This window comes from Oncorhynchus mykiss, chromosome 26 (genome assembly GCF_057628025.1).
Source record: "Oncorhynchus mykiss isolate SJ-2025 chromosome 26, ASM5762802v1, whole genome shotgun sequence".
NCBI lineage: Eukaryota > Metazoa > Chordata > Actinopteri > Salmoniformes > Salmonidae > Oncorhynchus > Oncorhynchus mykiss.
In genome coordinates, this window is record NC_143047.1 from 19,213,666 (window position 1) to 19,228,394 (window position 14,729).

Below are 14,729 nucleotides of genomic sequence, written 5' to 3' on the forward strand. Positions count from 1 at the left end.
GATATGCGTTTATTGTCGAAGGAATGAGTGTTACACCGAGGCCTGTACTCTGGAGCGGGATGGAGGTGGAGGGTATGTCCTGGTCTGAGGCGGTGTGTCACAGCATCATCAGACTGAGCTTGTCATTGCAGGCAATCTCAATGCTGTGTGTTACAAGGAAGACATTCTCCCCCCTCATGTGGTACCCTTCCTGCAGGCTCATCCTGACGTGACCCTCCAGCATGACAATGCCACCAGCCATACTGCTCGTTCTGTGTGTGATTTCCTGCAAGACAGGAATGTCAGTGTTCTGCCATGGCCAGCGAAGAACCCGCATCTCAATCCCATTGAGCACGTCTGGGACATGTTGGATCGGAGGGTGAGGGCTAGGGCCATTTCCCCCAGAAATGTCTGGGAACTTGCAGTTGCCTTGGTGGAAGAATGGGGTAACATCTCACAGCAAGAACTGGCAAATCTGGTGCAGTCCATGAGGAGGAGATGCACTGCAGTTCTTAATGCAGCTGGTGGCCACACCAGATACTGACTGTTACTTTTGATTTTGACCCCCCTTTGTTCAGGGACACGTTATTCCATTTATGTTAGTCACATGTCTGTGGAACTTGTTCAGTTTATGTCTCAGTTGTTCAATCTTGGCATGTTCATACAAATATTTATAAATGTTAAGTTTGTTACGCTTTATCGGCGAGGAGGGCCCTCACCGCTCGATCATGTTGTCAACAAGGCAGCATAGTGTGTGTTCCAGAAACATTCAACATAACTTTTCCATGAAATATATGTTCGAATTTTCTAAGTCGTTTTCATTGGGAAGGCCGATAACGCGTTTTCAACAAATAAAACAATCACTTTTGCAGGTGAAATCAGTGAATCCTACTCATTACTCGACATACATAATTACGTCACTTTTGTTTTGAGCCGACTTTCGCCGTGGGCTTTGAACGGTGCTCACGCCCGGGAAGCAGTTCGATTCCAAATTTCACCCGGTGCCAAACACCCTAACCGGGCGCCTGGCCCAGATGATTTGAATCCCCTCAATGTCTGCAAATCTGATGCGCCTAATAACCATAATAACCAATCATATTACGGTCCTCTACCAAGTATCCGGAATTTACCAATTACAGCAGGGTTAGTGTGACTTAATTATCGGATTTGTGGCGCAATGGAAAACTCGTCTGACTACAGATTAGAAGATTTCCGGTTCAACTCCTGGAAAGTTTGCTGATTTTGAGTGAGATTTGAAAATCAGCGACACTTTTTCAACGTGTTCTATATGCAACATCAACAGTTCGGATTAGGCGGAATCAATGTCCAAAACTGTAACATGCTTCTAAAAAACTATCAGCACAAGGTGAGAAGAAAATAATATCAACTATAGATATCTTTCATATTTCAGACACTAGAGGGCGTCAATTGCCTTTGAAATAGTACTTTTTGGAAGTACTGTACTGTAGGCCTCAAACAGACAAAAATGCTTGTACTGTGTGGTTCAGTACACTGCTGATATTGATCAACTCATAGTATACATGATTATTGTGGTATTTTGTATATTGTGCTTGTTCGAAAGATTTATATTTATAGCACATCATCTGAGGGGTGGAATGGATACTGCACATGCAGTGGTGCCTATACAGCCTTAACCTTTAAGATTTATAATGTGCTCTTGCATGAGTGAATTTAAAATGTAACATGACATGGAAATCCTCTCTCATGTAGCATACAGTGTATTTTCCAGAACGGCGGCACTATGCCAAGACTCCACTATGTCCCACAAGCCTGTCTCTGCCTGTGTATACCCATTAGGATAGAGTGTTCCTTTGTGATGCACACACAGATCAATTATTGATCAATTATAGTCCTATTTCATTCAGAGGTATGAGCTGTTTCCATGTACTTCCATTACTGCTACCCTACTGCTATTTTATTTTATTTTTATTTTTTTACCCCCATGACTTTCAACCTTCGTCTCTCCCGAGCCCGTATGGGAGTTGTAGCGATGAGACAAGATAGTAGCTACTACAACAATTGGACACCACGAAATCTCAGTCGCGGCCGGTTACGACAGAGCCTGGGCGCGAACCCAGAGTCTCTGATGGCACAGCTGGCCCTTAACCACTGCGCCAACCGGGAGGCCCTACCCTACTGCTATTACTGCTATTACTGCTACTGCTATTATTGCTACCCATGGGGAAGCTCTACATTGTACAGGGGCAGAGTGAGAGCTGACTGGATGCAGTCTCTAGTGAACATCTACAGACCCCTTGCACAGTTTTCACATTTAACAGACTTAAAATTCAATCTAAAAAGGGATTCAATTAGATGAAGCTACACAATCTAATTCTAGAAAATCTTATAAATTAGTAAAACAAAATTAAGATGCATTGATTGTCTTCACACCCCAGAGTTATTACTTGGTTGAAGCACCTTTGACAGCCGCTACAGCTGTGAATAATTTTTAATAAGATTCTACCAACCTTGCACAGCTCCTATGGCATCATATAGTTATTTTGTCAAAATTGCTCAAGCTCAGTAAATTAGGATGGGAATCATTGATGGGCAGAAATACTTAAACCTTGTCTCTGATTTTCAAGCAGATTTAAGTCAGGGCTGAGACTGGACCATTCAGGAACACCCAATATATATTTGGCAGCATCATGTTATGGGTATGTTTGTCACCTGCAGGGACTGGGGAGTTTGTCAGGATCAAAAGACATATGAAAGCAGCAAAGCCCAGATAAAAAGTTAGCGGAAACCCTGTGTCAGTTTTCTGAATATATAACACACAAATGTTACACAAATGTTAATGCCAAAGACACACCAAATTGATTTTCCAGAGGTGTTGAACGTTCCTTGTCCAGTCTACGTTCTAACTTAAATTTGCTTGAAAATCAGAGACAAAGTTTAAATATTTCTGTCCATCAATGATTCCCAAACAAGTTTACTGAGTTTGAGCAGTTCTGTCAAAAACAATGGATGTATGTTGCCCTAAGAGTTGTGCAAAGTTGGTAGAATCTTATTCAAAATTATTAACAGCTGTGATGTGATGGCTGCCAAAGGTGTTTCCACCAAGTATAACTCTGGGATGTGAAGACATACACAATCAAGGCATCTTCATTTTTTATATTGTTTTATTAATTTGGAAAATGTACTTAAATATTCTTTCACTTTGAAAATGTGGAGTACATCTTAAGGGAAAAAAATCGAATTTAATCACTTTTTAGATGTAATTTTAAGGCAGCAAAATTTGAAGACTGTGCAAGGGGTGTGTAGACATTCACTTGGCACTGCATGTAGAGACTTGAACACTTTAGCCCCAGTGTACTGCCTGCATGAAAACTCAGCTCATATCAGGGCCACAGCTACAATACTTAAAGACGCACTCCAGATATTTTTAAATTTTTCCTGTTGAAAAATAATATCCCACTTATAAATACAGTAATCACTTAAGGGTAAACAAATTATGTTTTAAGCAAAATAGTGTTTTCTAGACAAAACTGCAAACTTCAAGGAGTAGGCCATTCAAGGAGTTGGTCTGATGGTGCACGCTGGTGTCATCGGCCTCCCCCTTACTTGAGGGAACAATAGAGGAGTAATAGAGAACAAAATACGAAAGGCCCACACCCCAACTTTTGTCATGTCATGAGGATACTTGGACCACATATTAAGATGTGCCTTTTATTAAGTAAATCAGGTGATAAATGAAGCGCATTCTGGGAGGACACACACTGACCTACCACATACCTACTGAACTATCACATTACATACATAGGGATTTTCTCTCCTCCTAGTTCTAATCATCCCGTCAGGTTGGTTCAGGACTTTCTGGTTCAGGCCCTGGAGAGGGAGTGGCCTGTCTCCATGGTTACACAGCCCCCCCTGCTCATACACTCCTCCCCCCAGAGACTAAATGCCTGTTGCCCTGAGATACAAGACACACACACACATTGCTACTGGCTACACCCCACACACACACACACCACACACACACACACCCTCGGATGATCACGAACACATAGACACTAGTGGACCTACTGGCAGACACACACATAACCTACAACTCAGAGGATGAGGGAAGGGAGAGAGACTGTAGCAGCCGTGGAAAGGAGTGTGTCGGTGAGGGAGAGGAGTGTGTAGGTTTTGGGGGATCCACGTTCTGCGTCCTTCTCTACTGCCTCAGATGGAGATACTGAGAGAGGAGAGAGAATACAGAGAGAGGAGGTTCTGCATGGTGTGAGCGGCCTTTTCTTTCAGAGAGTTCACATCAGTCCCTGGTCCCCGCCTGCCTTCCACCAGCTCCTCCTCTGGGGAGCATCTGACCTGGGGTGGAGTCTGGAGCATCTGCTGACCCCCTACGGGCTTTCCCTGGCTGAGGAGCAGGGGTCTCTGTGGCTGGCGGCCGAGCCAATGAGACAGCTAGACTGGCTGTGGGCTGATGACCTCACTGATGATGTCAGTGTGTGTCTGAACCTTGACCTCCTGGCGTCACTGGTCTACTCCCTGCCTGACTGGCGCCTGCTCTGGTCACCTGACCCCCGCTTCCTCAACCCCTTTCTGCCCATTGCCAGAGCAACCGTTCCATCCATTCTCCCTTTTTCCACAGAGCTTTGTTTATGAAATCAGCTTCTGGGTGGGGCCAGACTGGCAGGAGGCAGAGTTTCATGCTCTAATGAGAGAGGCCAGTAGAGAGACGGTAGAGAATGTTACACTTATAGACACCTACACACCCAACACACACCTACATACACCCTGACATAACACACACCTACACACCCAACACACACACCTACACACACCACCCAACACACACACCTACACACCCAACACACACACCTACCACCCAACACACACACCTACACACCCAACACACACACCTACACACACCCTGACATAACACACACCTACACACCCTACACACACACCTACACACACCCTGACATAACACACACCTACACACCTACACACACCCTGACATAACACACACCTACACACCTACACACACCCTGACATAACACACACTGACACACCACCCAACACACACACCTACACACACCCTGACATAACACACACCTACACACCCTACACACACACTGACACACCACCCAACACACACACCTACACACAGACCGACACACACCCTGACATAACACACACCAGCTACTGTTACAGACTCACCTTCTGCTCACACACACATGCCCTCTCACACACACACGCACACAAACTCCACACATACCTGCAAAGCCTGCTGTACACACGCATGCATCTCACCGTTAGGTAGTGTCTGTCTATGTGTGTGATAGAGATGAGTGCAGTGTTGAAATATGCTGTAGCAACACTTTCCAGACCCCGAAGCTTGTGGTTGGTGTCAGGATGGTGTTGTTGTCAGGTTGGTGTTGATGTCAGGATGGTGTTGTTGTCAGGATGGTGTTGTTGTCAGGATGGTGTTGATGTCAGGATGTTGTTGGTGTCAGAATGTTGTTGGTGTCAGGATGGTGTTGTTGTCAGGATGGTGTTGTTGTCAGGATGGTGTTGTCGTCAGGTTGTTGTTGATGTCAGGATGTTGTTGGTGTCAGGATGTTGTTGGTGTTAGGTTGGTGTTGATGTCAGGATGGTGTTGGTGTCAGGATGGTGTTGTTGTCAGGATGGTGTTGGTGTCAGGATGGTGTTGATATCAGAATGTTGTTGGTGTCAGGATGGTGTTGGTGTCAGGTTGGTGTTGATGTCAGGATGGTGTTGGTGTCAGGATGTTGCTGGTGTCAGGATGTTGTTGGTGTCAGGATGGTGTTGGTGTCAGGATGTTGTTGGTGTCAGGATGGTGTTGTTGTCAGGATGGTGTTGTTGTCAGGTTGATGTTAATGTCAGGATGGTGTTGTTGTCAGGATGGTGTTGGTGTCAGGATGGTGTTGTTGTCAGGATGGTGTTGTTGTCAGGTTGATGTTAATGTCAGGATGGTGTTGTTGTCAGGATGGTGTTGTCGTCAGGTTGGTGTTGATGTCAGGATGTTGTTGGTGTCAGGATGTTGTTGGTGTTAGGTTGGTGTTGATGTCAGGATGGTGTTGTTGTCAGGATGGTGTTGTTGTCAGGATGGTGTTGATGTCAGGATGTTGTTGGTGTCAGAATGTTGTTGGTGTCAGGATGGTGTTGTTGTCAGGATGGTGTTGGTGTCAGGATGGTGTTGTCGTCAGGTTGTTGTTGATGTCAGGATGTTGTTGGTGTCAGGATGTTGTTGGTGTTAGGTTGGTGTTGATGTCAGGATGGTGTTGGTGTCAGGATGGTGTTGTTGTCAGGATGGTGTTGGTGTCAGGATGGTGTTGATATCAGAATGTTGTTGGCGTCAGGATGGTGTTGGTGTCAGGTTGGTGTTGATGTCAGGATGGTGTTGGTGTCAGGATGTTGCTGGTGTCAGGATGTTGTTGGTGTCAGGATGGTGTTGGTGTCAGGATGTTGTTGGTGTCAGGATGGTGTTGTTGTCAGGATGGTGTTGTTGTCAGGTTGATGTTAATGTCAGGATGGTGTTGTTGTCAGGATGGTGTTGGTGTCAGGATGGTGTTGTTGTCAGGATGGTGTTGTTGTCAGGTTGATGTTAATGTCAGGATGGTGTTGTTGTCAGGATGGTGTTGTCGTCAGGTTGGTGTTGATGTCAGGATGTTGTTGGTGTCAGGATGTTGTTGGTGTTAGGTTGGTGTTGATGTCAGGATGGTGTTGGTGTCAGGATGTTGTTGGTGTTAGGTTGGTGTTGATGTCAGGATGGTGTTGGTGTCAGGATGGTGTTGGTGTCAGGATGTTGTTGGTGTCAGGATGGTGTTGATGTCAGCGGCAGGTTGCCTAGTAGTTTGAGCGTTGGGCCAGTAACCAAAAAGGTTGTTGGATCGAATCACCGAGCTGATAAGGTAAACATTTGTCGTTCTGCTCCTGAACAAGATAGTTAACCCACTGTTCTCTGGTAGGCTGTCATTGTAAATAAGAATTTCATCTTAACTAACTTACCTAGTTAAATAAAGGTTGAAAAGGAGACTGGGATAGGACTTTAACTGCCTCATTGGCTTCAGAAGAGAAACTTTAAAGTGGCTCTTATTGGCTGTGCTTCACTGCAGATTAAGTCTTTTTCAATAAAGCCACAGTCTCAGATTTCTAAGCTCCTGTCACTACACCCTTACCAAAGTTCCAGAGACTTTACCTCATCATATCAATCAATCAAGTGTATTTTATAAAGCCCTTTTTACATCAGCAGATGTCACAAAGTGCTTATACAGATACCAAAAACTGTCCCCTTGATCTGAAATAGACCCTAGAACCTTATTTCCTAGTGAGACCTTGTCATGGCATATATTGACCAAAGTGTGTCCCAACTAATATGGTCTTTGCATCAAACTAATATGGTCTTGCATCAAACAATGTAACATGCCTACAATTCCCTGCTTGTCTCTTCCCATGAGACTTTAAAAGTGATTGACCATGGACTCATGTTCCAGAAAGCTCTTATGCAAAATGTTATTCCTGGTTTTGTACAGTACAGTACAATGCCATGAATTTAACATGTATTACTCTAGGCTCCTGCCTGTGCCAACTACACGCTTTCCTGCTTGTTAAGTTCTGACATTCTACAGTATTTCCTAAGTACATGGAAGAGTGGGTTTTGTCTGTAAGGGACATGGGACACCATTGTGTGCACTTACGTTTGTAGGGCATGTGAGAGCGGGTCTTGTGGTAGAGCTTCTTGCCGGCGACACTGCGCACCCTCCTGACGTTATAGCCCAGTGTGTTGCATTTGTTCTTGCGGTAGTCCAGGCAGGTACCCTTCTCAAAAGCATTGTCATCACATCATCTGTAGGCCAGGATCTGCTTGTCTTTGTTCAGAAGGGAGTCGATGAACAGGTAGACTAAACGCTCATGGGCACATTTCACTGTCTGCTCAAAACCTAGGAGAGAAAGAGTGGAAATGTGAGTGGAATTTTAAAAGGGGGCAGGTAATAAGACTGTAACACATATGAATTGAACATTCAAACTTTGGACTCAAATGTTTCCTTTTGTGATCAGGTCACTGCATCATTCTAGCCCTGGTTAAACGAACTGGGACTGAGGCTATTCAGAACTGTATCTGTTCCAGCCTTCAATCTTTTCCTCTCCTCAGAAGACAGACTACGCCTTAACAAGATCCTGATTATACTTTTTAGTTGGTCATTATTTGGGGATTGATCATTATCCCGAAAGCAGATGATGTCCTGTCACTTCTCTGGGTAAAAAGGCCTGTCTACCTCTTTATGTCTGTGAGCTGACTGATCTGAGACCTGTCTTCGGGCCTGCTTCTCTTGAGGAGTTCTCATCATAGCCTGGAGGCAGAATGCAGAGTAGATGGACAGGGCTGAGGGAGACGTATTTGGCTAATTAACTCATGAGGATGACAGGTGCTTTAATGTGCTTCTGTCTTTCATGTAAGAAAAAAACGTTTTGATTGAATCCCCTGAAATCCCACCACCACTTATTTCGGACTATTGGGAATTCTATTCATATTCAGCACAGCAGCGTGAATATAAGATGAGGCACTGCTTTCACACAATACTGCTTTATTATTTTAGTTTGTGCCTCTCTTCAAGGTAAATGGTAATGGTTTACTTTGATCAAAAATAGCTCTTCCCCTTAATATACCCTACCAATATTTTTATATATGCCAAATGACTCTCCCTTCCCCACTCCACCACTGTGACAGACTCGCCATTGATTCCATGCAAGGCGATGTGTTCCATTAAGCTCTGGAAAGGGTGGCATCCTGGTTGGAAGTCACCCCCGTTGGGGTAGAAGTCAACATGTGCCACAGGCTGCTTGATTACCACACTCAGCCCCATGCGTTCTTGAGTGTAGGTCTGTCTGATGCTGCCTTGCCCTCAAACAGGGGACCTGCTGGATCCAGACCTGGACAAAGAAACACAAAGGATCTCAGGCTTTTCACCAGAGTGACATTAGACTTGGATACTTCTATACGAATTGTACTCTAATGCATTATTTAGCCAGGAAATGGTGTGACAAAATATTTACAGAGAGTAGAAAGTCTCACCGGTGATTCGTCCAATCTTTCCAGGTCCTCGCAGGTAGCTTCCAGCAAATCCAGAGATGTGAGCACCAAGACTGTATCCAATCAGATGAACTTTCTCTGCAGGAAACTGGTAAAACTCCTGACACACAAAGATCACTATTTTAGTGTTGATGTGAAAAGGAGGTGATGTGGCATTATTGTCTTTTGTAGGAGACATTATATCTCCTAAAGAACTTGTCTTCACATTTCTGTCACACAAACAGTACTTTGCAATGACAGTCCTTGTTGAACACGTTGAACACTTTTCTGACTCTCACCTGCAGCCACTGTAGCAGGAATGCTGTCTTTCCCAACTGCCCTAGTGTTCTGGGCTGCGTTAGGGTAGACTGGTCTTCAGAGCAGAAGCAAGAACGGGCACCCCTATCAGAGCGTTTATCTTGGAAAATTAGAAATGGGTTTTAGTCTCATTTGTAGGGTTGCAAAGGGAGGGTATCTTACTGGAATCCTTCTACGTTTACCAGTAAACTCACAGAATTTTGGTAACTTTCAAGGTTTTTGGGGGGAATTTTATCAGATGACATCTAGTGGCCTTTTTGGGTACTGCAGATTATCACAGGTGTACATAATTATTTCTGTCCCTCTATGTGGCCTTATCACATGTCAAATATATCAAATAATCAAATAACATAGTTTTAAAATACAAACCTGTTAAACATTATCAAACATTTAAACCATCAACTTAGTGAATACCAGTGGTGTTTAATATGAGGGTTTCAGCATGAAATATAATTGTATTTATTTTTTTACACACTTTTATTTACTTAAATATGTCAATATGTATTTTGTCGCCAAACTGGTAGCAGTTGTGAAAAAATAAATAGTTGGAAGAGTTGCAGAGTTAATTGAAAAATAATGTCATTGCTGATTAGATGCTTTTTTCATATTTTTTATTTTTATTTTTTATCATTCTTGAAACTCATGGATAATATGGACACAAATATAAAGCATGTATTCTATATATGAATACATTTATAAAAGTTATTAATGTATAAATTACAAAAGTTACCATATATTACCTGTTCATTACCAAAATGATAGAAGATTCCGGTAACTTTGTAATTCACCTGTAGCTTTGCAACCCTACTCATTTGGCTCACGTTTTGTTGTAAGGGACCATAGCAAATCTATATAACTTCATTCCCCCCAACTTACTACAGTTTCCATCACATTTACCGGCCTGCATCTGAAGTGCAGAACAACAACTGAGTAAAATAAGGAGAACTGCCACCAAATTATATCTGGCCCTCCACTGTATATCATCTACCGTCCATTTGTGATGTTTTTTCATAGGAGCCAATGGCCATGTTGTGTACGTGTCATCACTAGTTGAGCCAGGAGGAGTGGAGAAAACAGGCCGTACCGACCATCCGTGGGTGATGATAATGAGTGGATGACTGCTGTTGAAACCACAGGAGGTCTGAGTATGAGGTCTGAAAGCCTCCACCGTGCACCAGTCCTCCATGTCTTTAGCACCATCAGAGTAGAGCTTGAAGACTGTGCTGGTAATGTGAGGCATCTTCATTCTCAGGACAGGGTTCGGGTCCATTACAAATGTTTCAAAAATACAAACATGGTCAATGCAGAGTAATAACAGAGGAAAAAAGGTATAATGTTTTAGGATTTTATATTTGACATTAATGTGTTTTGAAGTACAACAGCAGATTATTGTGTATAGAGTGGTAGAACAAGCATTGTCATGCATGTGCATTTCATACATACCTGATTATTGAACAGCACAGGGTTCAAACTCATTGATTTAGGAATTGATTCCCCTGTCCACTCACCCACTGCATTGATTTTTTGTTCTGGTAAGTGTTAACTTGTGACTAGAATCTGTGTATTCCTTGTCTAGTTTGACCATAAGTGGACACTAGACTAACTCTCCCTCCACATTGTTGTCATTTCAGCCACAACAATGATAGTATTGTAGTAGATCCTTCACAACAGTAATCTATTTTACATCTAACTAGCACTGTTAGTATCTTTACTATCAGAATTGGTCATTTTACAGTCACCAATGATTGAAATATACACTACCGTTCAAAAGTTTGGGGTCACTTACAAATGTCCTTGTTTTTTAAAGAAAAGCACATTAATTGTCCATTAAAAATAACATCAAATTGATCAGAAATACAGTGTAGACATTGTTAATGTTGTAAATTACTATTGGAGCTGGAAACGGCAGAATATCCATATTATTATGGAATATCTACATAGGCGTACAGAGGCCCATTATCAGCAACCATCACTTCTGTGTTCCAATGGCACGTTGTGTTAGCTAATTTGTGTTAGCGTTATGTTAGTTAAACAACAATCTCAACATCAACAGTGAAGACGCGACCCCCGGGATGCTGGCCTTCTAGGCAGAGTTGCAAAGAAAAAAACATATCTCAGACTGGCCAATAAAAAGGAAAGATTAAGATGGGCAAAAGAACACAGACACTGGACAGAGGAAATCTGCCTAGAAGGCCAGCATCCCAGAGTCGCCTCTTAGCTGTTGACGTTGAGACTGGTGTTTTGCTATTTAATGAAGCTGCCAGTTGAGGACTTGTGAGGCGTCTGTTTCTCAAACTAGACACTCTAATGTACTTGTCCTCTTGCTCAGTTGTGCACCGGCGCTTCCCACTCCTCTTTCTATTCTGGTTAGAGACAGTTTGCGCTGTTCTGTGAACGGAGTAGTACACAGCGTTGCATGAGATCTTCAGTTTCTTGGCAATTTCTCGCATGGAATAGCCTTCATTTCTAAGAACAAGAATAGACTGACGAGTTTCAGAATGAAGTTATTTGTTTCTGGCCATTTTGAGCCTGTAATCGAAACCACAAATGCTGATGCTCCAGGTACTCAACTAGTCTAAAGTTGACCAGTTTAAAAAAAAAAATCAGCACAAAAGTTTTCAGCTGTGCTAACAAAATTGCAAAGGGGTTTTCTAATGATCAATTAGCCTTTTAAAATGATTAACTTGGATTAGCTAACACAACGTGTCATTGGAACACAGGAGTGATGGTTGCTGATAATGGGCCTCTGTACGCCTATGTAGACATTCAATAAAAAATCAGCCGTTTTCAACTACAATAGTAATTTACAACATTAACAATGTCTACACTGTATTTCTGATCTATTTTATGTTATTTTAATGGACGGAAAATGTGCTTTTCTTTCAAAAACAAGTACATTTCTAAGTGACTCCAAACTTTTTAACATAATGTACACTAAATCAAAATGTATTGGTCACATACACATGTTTAGCAGATGTTATTGCAGGTGTAGAGAAATACTGGTACTTCTAGTTCTGACAGTGCAGCAATATCTAACAAGTAATATCTAACAATTTCACAACTCTAGATGGCTAACAGGGGTACTGTATTGACGCCGCCGTGCGTCCATCTTGGCACTTCCCCACCACAGTAAAATAACATTTTGGAAGCTATATTCATATTTACATTCGTTTTTTGCCACATTCATTCTAATACAGACACCTTAATGCATACTTTGAAATTACATAATTTGACCTAAACAAAATAATCATAAATGAATTGTTTAGATTACTAATGTTACAATCCCCACTACAACAAAAATACTTAAATACATGTAATTTTGTCCTTGAAACATGTAATTAAAATACTGTAGAATTCCATTAATTCCTATGGAGGACTGCTCATACTGGGGAGTGTCAATATGGCCAACCGGTGGCTTCAAAGCCTCTCAATGGCCAATACACAGCATCAGCAATCCGGGGTTTGTATAAAGTTGAAGTCGGTAGTTTACATACACCTTAGCCAAATACATTTAAACTCAGTTTTTTACAATTCCTGACATTTAATCAGAGTAAAAATTCCCTGTCATAGGTCAGTTAGGATCACCACTTTATTTAACGAATGTGAAATGTCAGAATAATAGTAGAGAGAATGATTTATTTCAGCTTTTATTTCTTTCATCACATTCCCAGTGGTTAGAAGTTTACATACACTCAATTAATATTTGGTAGCATTGCCTTGAAATTGTTTAACTTGGGTCAAACATTTCAGGTAGCTTACCACAACTTCTCACAATAAGTTGGGTGAATTTTGACCCATTGCTCCTGACAGAGCTGGTGTAACTGAGTCAGGATTGTAGGCCTTCTTGCTCGCACGCGCCTTTTCAGTTCTGTTCTGTTTCTATAGGATTGAGGTCAGGGCTTTGTGATGGCCACTCCAATACCTTGACTTTGCTGTCCTTAAGCCATTTTGCCACAACTTTGTGAGTTTGCTTGGGGTCATTGTTCATTTGGAAGACCCATTTGCGACCAAGCTTTAACTTCCTGACTGATGTTGCTTCAATATATCCACATCATTTTCCTATCCTCATGAGGCCATCTATTTTGTGAAGTGCACCAGTCCCTCCTGCAGCAAAGCACCCCCACAACATGATGCTGCCACCCACGTGATTCACGTTTGGGATGGTGTTCTTCGGCTTGCAAGCCTCCCCATTTTTCCTCCAAACATAACGATGGTCATTATGGCCAAACAGTTCTATTTTTGTTTCATCAGACCAGAGGACATTTCTCCAAAAAGTATGATCTTTGTCCCCATGTGCAGTTGCAAACCGTAGTCTGGCTTTTTTTATGGCGGTTTTGGAGCAGTGGCTTCTTCCTTGCTGAGCGGCCTTTCAGGTTATGTTGACATACGACTCGTTTTCCTGTGGATATAGATACTTTTGTACCTGTTTCCTCCAGCATCTTCACAAGGTCCTTTGCTGTTGTTCTGGGATTGATTTGCAATTTTTGCGCCAAAGTACGTTCATCTCTAGGAGACAGAACGCGTCTCCTTCCTGAGTGGTATGACGGTTGCGTGGTCCCATGGTGTTTATACACTGCTCAAAAAATAAAGGGAACACTTAAACAACACAATGTAACTCCAAGTCAATCACACTTATGTGAAATCAAACTGTCCACTTAGGAAGCAACACTGATGGACAATCAATTTCACATGCTGTTGTGCAAATGGAATAGACAACAGGTGGATATTATAGGCAATTAGCAAGACACCCCCAATAAAGGAGTGGTTCTGCAGGTGGGGACCACAGACCACTTCTCAGTTCCTATGCTTCCTGGCTGATGTTTTGGTCACTTTTGAATGCTGGCGGTGCTTTCACTCTAGTGGTAGCATGAAACGGAGTCTACAACTCTCAGGCTGCAAATAAATTCATAAAAAATCCTACAATGTGATTATCTGGATTTTTTTTCTTCTAATTTTGTCTGTCATAGTTGAAGTGTACCTATGATGAAAATTACTTTTTTGCCCCACTGTATATTGTACCGGTAACTGCCAAAATAAAGGAAACACCTGAGTTAATGAGGGATACAAAGTATATTGCTGAGCTGACATATGGAATTGTTCTAAGATGGTCATACTATGAATCATTTAGCTATTTGATTTTGAATTTTAGGAACCCTTTAGGTATATACTGTATATATATATTTTTTTACAAGTATTTCATAAAATATTATATTTGGCTTTTACTACTATAGCCCAGAGAAACACATTCAATAGCATATTCATAAACACATATTTAACCCCTTTTTGTGGATAGTCACAAAACTACCTTCATACTTCCCTTAATTTGTTTAAACCAGTTACCTTCAGACCAGTCCTGTGGCACTGGTGGGGG

General features: G+C 42.2%; 2 pseudogenes; one reads left to right on the forward strand and one right to left on the reverse strand.

Moving 5' to 3' along the window:
• The first annotated feature begins 3,692 nt into the window (after positions 1–3,692).
• Positions 3,693–5,649, forward strand: LOC149971413 (ferredoxin-fold anticodon-binding domain-containing protein 1 homolog; annotated as a pseudogene).
• Positions 5,650–7,062: 1,413 nt separating this feature from the next.
• Positions 7,063–10,598, reverse strand: LOC110506099 (hepatic triacylglycerol lipase-like; annotated as a pseudogene).
• Between the last annotated feature and the right edge of the window lie 4,131 nt (positions 10,599–14,729).